The sequence below is a fragment of the Eutrema salsugineum genome, unplaced genomic scaffold, assembly GCF_000478725.1.
Source record: "Eutrema salsugineum unplaced genomic scaffold, Eutsalg1_0 scaffold_4, whole genome shotgun sequence".
In the NCBI taxonomy this organism is placed as follows: domain Eukaryota; kingdom Viridiplantae; phylum Streptophyta; class Magnoliopsida; order Brassicales; family Brassicaceae; genus Eutrema; species Eutrema salsugineum.
In genome coordinates, this window is record NW_006256686.1 from 11,752,871 (window position 1) to 11,760,979 (window position 8,109).

An 8,109-nucleotide genomic window follows, 5' to 3' on the forward strand; every position below is an offset into this window, starting at 1 on the left:
AATGCAAAAGATGAAACATAAAAGTTAATTAGATAGAAAGGAGAAAGAACAATGAATCAGGGGAATAATCCCCATCTCCATCGCCTAACCCTAGAAAAACAGAGTTTGGTGGCTCAAAATCTCATTACAGGAGCACACACCCATTTAGGACTGCTAAGAAATGTATTTATAGGTTCTAAGGTCTTTCAGGTCTCATCTAGGGCTTCTCTGAAGAGAAATGGCGAAGTGGGGTTTGATGTTGGGCCTTGTGGCTCGTCATTAGGTCCACCGGGGGTGAAAGTCTTCTAAGGCAGGTAAAACATAGTTTTGCCGCGGGTGAGAGTCTTCTGAGGCCGGTGAATTTGGTCAACTTGTTTTTCATGTATCTTTTTATTGCACCGTTGGATCTTTGTGATGTAAAATGCTATGGAAAACTGGTTGTCTCCTCTTAATTGTCTCCAAATTTGAGCTAGATCAGATGGTGGTAAAATCTTCATTTGAGGCTGAACTTCTGACGGTCTGACTCTGAGCTGAAAAAGTGGATTTCTTCCATTTTGCCATCATTTTCCTTAAGTTTCCTGAAAAGAGTCTTGAAACTACAAATACTTAGAAATCGTAATAAAAGTTCCTAAAACTGATTAAAACATTTGAAAAAACATTTGAAATCAATAGTGAAATGGGTACAAATACGGTGTTATCAACTCCCCCAAACTTAGACTTTGTTTGTCCTCAAACAAAACAATCCAATCTGGAAAAATATCATTCAACAGAAATGAGAGGGAACTCAAAAATATCAGCAACCATACTTCTAGACCTTAATTATGGACAATGCATCAATCAGATCAAGTCTAGAAAATTCTCATCAAAATACAAACATAACTAATCCGTTAATCCGTCATGCGAAAATCCACACACTTATAACTAACTTCCAGTCAACTAGCTCTTAACATTCATTAAAGGTTTCAGTGATTCCCATCAACAAGATATTAAACAAGGCATTCAAGGTTAGGTATCAAAAGGCTTTTAGTGGTAAGGCTTGATGTATTTAGGGTGACATTTTTCTGGAGAGACATGACATTATGCAAAACAGCAAGAGAGGATGAAACTGTCAATGCCTCCACAGTTTCTAGTCACATCCTCCTTGCTTCAAGATTTATGATCTCCTTCTTTCAGTTTCTCCTTACAACTCCCCCAGACTTGAATTTTTGTCCAGGTTGTGAATCCATAACTCCTTAGGTGAATACCTATTGCCTTGGCTCAAAGGTTTTAGCTTCTAAGACTCTTTGGGCTCTTAGTTTCCTTTCCTTTATTTCTTTTTCTCTTTTTTTTTTGGGTAAGGGGAAACCGTCTTTTGACTGAGAGTCTTAGGGAACATGAAAATTACCTTTAAGAATAAGCTTTCAAGACATCATGAGGCTTGCTGAGGTTGCATGGTACACTTCTTTCCTTGTTTCATTCAGTCCTTCTCTTGAGTGACTGAAAACTATGTTGTTCCTCCCGCTCTGGCGTTTTTGCACATATCTGTCAACATAGACTTAAAAGAGAGTGTATGAGGTTTGAACATGAAGGTTTGGGCTAAGGGTGAGGTACCAGCTAAAGATGAACTGGACATCTAGGACAACAAAGAGTGGTAACAATAAGGTAAAGATGACCTAGATGTATATCATGATGTCTTCTTAAAACCATTGATGAGAAAATTAGATGTCAAGATTAAGTCCAAGTAAAATGAGCTAGTATATCCTGTCAGAAAAGATTTCTATGAATAGAAGTCCTCTGGTGGGATTTAGTAGTGTAAGTACTCTAGCTACCACCTAGTCTAGTACTAAACCTTGAAAGAGCTTTTTATGAATGATTGGTGTAGAAAAAAACAGGTTGGTTATCATCATTGATTTTGTCATTATTCCCTCAAAACGTATTTGACTTTTGAAAACACTTTTTGAAACTCAAAAAACTTTTGAAAAGTTTTAAGAAAACCCAAAAAATTGAGAAATTTTAAAGAAAAATGCAGAATGCAAAGACTCATGCAAGAAAAGGTGGTTAGAAAAGGATGAAATCCTCCCACAGACTTGAATCACACTCCCTCAGTGTAAAATAAATCAGGCAAGGATGAGAAATAGAGTATGTGAAAAATTTAAAAGATGAGAGAAAAGAAAACTTACCTGGTGTTGGAGATGGATTGTGAGGTGGTTGTGGAGGTAGTAGGATGTTGAATAGTGGATGGTGGATAATGTGGAGTGGTGTTTGATAAAATTTGGATTCCAAGAATCCAAATCAGTCCCAATTTTATCAAGGTGGAGGTGGAAGTGGCCAAGGGTGGCCGGATTCGTGCTGGCCGTGGTTGAAGTTTTCGTGGCCGTGGTGGAATGCTTGCTGGCCGCAGCAAAACCTCTTCTTGCCGTGGCTGAAGGCTCCTCGGCCGCGGTCAGCTCATTTTTTTTTCTTAGATGCATACTAAGGCCTGTCTAAGATAAGAAAAACAAAACTTTAATAGAAAAAGAAAGCTAAACAAAAACAAATAAGTACCTAAATGGGTTGCCTCCCATCAAGCGCTTTGGTTTATAGTCCTTAGCTAGACTTTGCAAAGAAAAAGACTTATTTCAAATAAGATCTTGTCTTAAGACAAGTCCTTTTCGAAGTCCTCCTGTTCTGTCTTGCAGGTTCTTCATCACTTCAGAGTTCTTCTGGTTCAAATGCCTGGGCTTTATGATTTCCTCCTTTGCTCTTTAATGGTTTAGCTTCATAGAAGATGTCTTTGTCGATATTTGCAAAAGAAACTCTCCGGTTGGGACAATCCATGATGGCTCCACAGTTGCTAAGAAAGGTCATCCAAGGATAACTGGATATGAGTCATCTTTGGTCTTCACTATGTATAGATCGACAGGTGCTATGAAATCTCCAATCCTTAGAGGAATATCTCGGGTTATCCCTCTTGGTTTTGCACTTGAATCATCTGCTAAGCTAATCTTTGTCCTGGTACTTAAAATGTGTTTAATGCCAAGTCTCAAAGCAGTAGCTTTGGACATCATGTTAATGCAAGCTCCAGAATCACAAAGAATATTAAAGAATCTTTCACCTCTAATGTCACAAGAGATAAGAAATTGACCTTTGTCTTGAACTTTGTTCAGAGTTCGAACTTGTCTTTCCTGTGGAACTTTGCTGCATCAAAACTGATGATAGAATCTATGTATGGCATTTCAATCATCTTAGGTGATTCATCTTCCACATCTATGACATCTGGTTCACTTTCTGTGATCATCATGCATGGGGTGTGAGAGTCATACTCTTCTAGATCCGCAGAGTCTTGGTGATGTGAGCTCAGGGAGGGATGGTGGTTACCCACAGGTGGAGACGTCGCACCTGCGGTGGAGATGGGTCTGGCCGCGGGTGAAATCTTTTCGGCCGCGGTTGAGACCTCCAAAGGTTGCTCAACTACTCATCTTTCTTGTTATTCCACAGTGTCTTTAGGGCTATTCTGGGTGTCCATTTGATAACACCCAATTTTGACTATTTTTCACCATTGATTTCAAATGCTTTTTCAAAGGTTTTACTTATTTTTAGGAAATTTTATTATGATTTCCATGTATTTGTAGTTTCAAGACTCTTTTCAGGAAATTTAGGGAAAATAATGGCAAAATGGAAAAATCCACATTTTCAGCTTAGAGTCAGACCGTCAAAAGTTGAGCCTCAAATGAAGACTTTCTCACCGTCTGATCCAGCTCAAATTTGGAGACCATCAAGAGGAGACAACCCGCTTTCCATAGCACTTTACATCACAAAGATCCAACGGTGCAATCAAAAGATACATGGAGAACAAATTAACCCAGTTCACTAGTTCCGGAAGACTCTCACCCGCGGGAAACACATGCTTTACCTGCCCTGGAAGAACTCGCCTGGATGATCGGAATCACACCTGGATGGTGATTCACATGCGTAGGGAGCTTCACACAGGTTGAAAAACCTTCGCTTGGGATTAGGGTTTCTTCTCGGATGATCTATGCTTCAAAGATTCTGAAACTAGGGCAAACAGAAGAAAGAGTAAGCAGAAAAAGAAAAAATTAGGGTGTTTATGAGTTTGGTTTACTTCCTATGTTTTTTTGGCAGAAACTCGACATATATATAGTCTTCTGCGGCTTCAACCTCTCAGGTTTAGACCTCCAGCGACTAAAAAGCTCCCCGGCAACGACGCCAAAAACTTGATGGGCTTGCAGGCCTAGGGTTTGTTTTTAACAAGCCCATTGATCCTCAAAAAGTTTTAAATTTATAAAACCCTAGTGTCTGCAAGTGCACAAATGTACATTGTAGGATTTAGGGTGTCGATCCACAAGGAGGATGTCTAATCTGCGAGAAACAACAAATTGGGAAGTAAGCAAAGTCATAAACTCATAGGGTTTTTGGGGGTTTTTGGTTAAGAATCCTAAACTAAACCTAATATAATATTCACAAGAAATAAGATGCAATGCAAATGAATTGTTAAAAGAATATCTCAAGCATATCGACTCAAACTATAGATCTAAACTCATAGGTGGCAATTTAGACTTCTCCGGTTTACTCTAATCGATGTCAAAGCATTTCCAATTAGCCTCCGAGAGATTTATCTTCATCTGTTTCTGGGATCTGCATGGAACTAGAATAGACATATGTATGATTAACCAACTCTCGCCATCTTAATCAACTAATCACTCAGATCTGATAATTAACTCTCGCTCTCATGCCAGATATAAGATCATGCATTAAATATTGAATTCGTCTGCTCGCATCTTCTCTACAAGTAGCTCTCGACACCTATAGAGACTATGTTCTTCTAAAGCTAGGTATGGATGATCTGATACAGCACTCTCGTGGCTCTGATCTATCCTAGGCTCAGAAAATAGGTCATGAACAATATGAACAACTTAGAAGAGATGAGATCCAGAATATGGCCTAGAAACTTAGAAATCCTAATCGATATATATGCCTATCGAAAAATCTTCAAACAACTTTGACTCTCTGGGACAAATCTAAATGATGCAAAGAATGATAAAAGACATGAAAGAATGCAAAAGATGAAACAGAAAAGTTAATTATATAGAAAGGAGAAAGAACAATGGATCAGGGGAAGAATTCCCATCTCCAATGCCTAACCCTAGAAAAACAAAGTTTGGTAGCTCAAAATCTCATTACCGGAGCTCACACCCGTTTAGGGCTGCTAAGAAATGTATTTATAGGTTTTAAGGTCTTCCAGATCTCATTTAGGGCTTCTTTGAAGAGAAATGGCGAAGTGGGCTTTGATGTTGGGCCTTGTGGCTCGTCATTAGGTCCACCGGGGGTGAAAGTCTTCCAGGGCAGGTAAAATATAGTTTTGCCGCGGGTGAGAGTCTTCCGGGGCCGGTGAATTTGGTCAACTTGTTCTCCATATATCTTTTGATTGCACTGTTGGATCTTCGTGATGTAAAGTGCTATGGAAAGCTGGTTGTCTCCTATTGATTGTCTCCAAATTTGAGCTGTATCAGATAGTGAGAAAGTCTTCATTTGAGGCTAAACTTCTTACGGTCTGACTCTAAGTTGAAAAAGTGGATTTTTTCCATTTTACCATCATTTTCCCTAAGCTTCCTGAAAAGAGTCTTGAAACTACAAATACATAGAAATCATAATAAAATTTCGTAAAACTGATTAAAACCTTTGAAAAAGCATTTGAAATCAATGTTGAAAATGGGTACAAATACGGTGTTATCAGTTTGAGAACTTGAAGATGGAGGAACATGAAACTATTGCTAACTTCAGTTCAAAGCTGAGTTCCCTAGCTCAGGAGGCTACAACTCTCTTAATAACCTACAAATATAAGAAGCTGGTGAAGAAGTTCTGAGGTGTCTCCCACCAAAGTTCATGGGGGTACAAATCAGCCTTCAGCGTGAATCAGAATACTGAATCTCTTAGCTTTGGAGAGATTTTCTTGGATTGCTGCAGGCGCACGAGATGGAACTCGATGGGGCAAAGAAGCATAAGAGCTTGGCACTGTCTTTTGTATGCGAGAACAAATCACCGGAGGAAGAGAGCTTTGAGGGTTGCTGGTAAGGAGATTTGACCGGGCTTTAAGAAGGGCTGAAAAGTCATACGAACAGAAAAAGAATGTACCAATCAAGCACTCAAAAGAAAAGGAGTTCAATGCTATGAGTGGAAAGATGTGGGTCACTTCAAAACTGAGTGTCCTACCATCAAGTGAAGGGAAATCCAATGTTTTGGATGCAAAGTTTTTGGTCACACACAGCTCGAGTGTGTGAATGACCAGAATTGTAGGAAGGAAGATCCTTGTTGGCTAAGGATGACTCCGAAGATGAAAGCGATGATGAGATGCTGGAAGAAGTGAACAACTTTGTCACTTTTATAGGAATCACAGAGTTTTTAAGAAGGTGTGGTTGCATCAGATTGTGAATCAGAGGCTGGTGCAGATGATGACCTGAGTGAGAGATACAAAGAAGTTCGTGAGACACTGATCAAAATCGGCAAAGAGAACTCAGAGTTGAAGAAGGAGAATCTTTGCCTGGAGGCAAAAGTGGAGACCTTGCAAAGGGAGTTGGAAGCAGCTCAGAAACTGGGGCAGGAGAGTGTATCCTTGATCAGAGACAAGCTAAACTTAGTGAAGAAGACTGAGCACCTAGAGCAAGATCTAAGTCAGGAAAAAGGATTTCCAACAATATAATGGGGAAACTCATCCGGCAGCTCAAGAAGATCCATATGTTTGCTGGTACAAAACAGCTCGACAAAATCTTGAGCTATGGAAGACAAACAAATGTGAGAAGAGGTTTAGGGTATGACAGCCGAACTATGGTGAAAACAGGTACTATAAAGTTTGTCTCGGGAGGTATTATTCAGCCACAGGAGAATAAGAAAGCAGCCTCAACAGTCAAGAGAGAAATTGCACCTGTGATAAAGAATGGATGCTACTACTGCGGCATATCAGAACACATCAGGAATCACTGCTACAGATTTTGGAAGCAAGTGAAGAAGTTTAAGGAGCTTGGGAGATTTACCTGGAATGGTTTCAGGAATCAGATCTGGTTAAGGAAATCTGATCTAAGACATACAGCTCTAAGGCAGCTTCAACGTCAAGGTCCAGTTTATAAAGCTTCTTAAGAAAGGAACACTGGGCTTGGTTTCAGGTGCAACATGGCAGTGGTTACGGAAGAAGACGATCAGTCTGGTCCGTGGTACTTTGATAGTGGTTGCACTCGATACATGACTGGCACAAGGAGCTTTCTTCAAAGCATCAAGAAGATCAGAGGAGGAAATGTTACCTTTGGAGATGGAAGTATCGGTGCCATTCAGGGAAAAGGCAACACAAGGGAGCTTGGTCTACCTCAGCTAGTGAATGTGTACTTGGTTCATGGTCTACAGGTGAATCTGATCAGCATCAACTAGCTTTGTGATGAAGGGGTAACTGTAGTCTTTACCAAAAAGAGGCACCTGGTGAAGCAGCATAAAGTGCTGAAACTTTTGCCACCACGAACGAGAATGGTGAAAATCGTAGCGGTTCCTCGGTCGAAGATGGAGGGGTTGCCTCCGGATCTACCCAGAAGATCGATAAAGAAAGATCTAACTCAGACCTTGAGATAAGCAAGAAATCATGAGAATTCACCCTCCTGAAGGTTAGCAGGAAGAAATCTAGTCACCGTCTCCAGAATCAGGAGAGAAGATTCAGGAGGAACAGGGAGCGAAGAAGGCTAGAACCAATTCTTTCTCAGTCCCTCATGACAGTACTGACTCTACTTGCTCCATCGCGAAAGAAGTTCAAGAAATATAAGTCTCGCAAGGAAAAGCCCTCTCCACTCCAAGAAAGATACACACATTTTTCTACTCGACATCTTTGGTGTGAAAGAAGTGTTTATGTAGGTGAGACAGATGAGTGGGGCTACATCAAACTAATCAAGGATAGTGGATTGGAGCCAACAATTGTAGGAGTTACTCCCTATGTGCCACAAATGATTCAAGAGTTCTATGCGGGTCTGTCGGTTGAGCCACCTTCTGACCTAGATCAAGGGATTCGAGTCAGGCTGAGAGGATTCAAATACAGATTCTCACCAGTCCTGATCAATCGTGTGCTCAATCTTGAGCCACTATCTGAGGTGGAAATCCAAGAGGAAGCAAGTGCTGAGA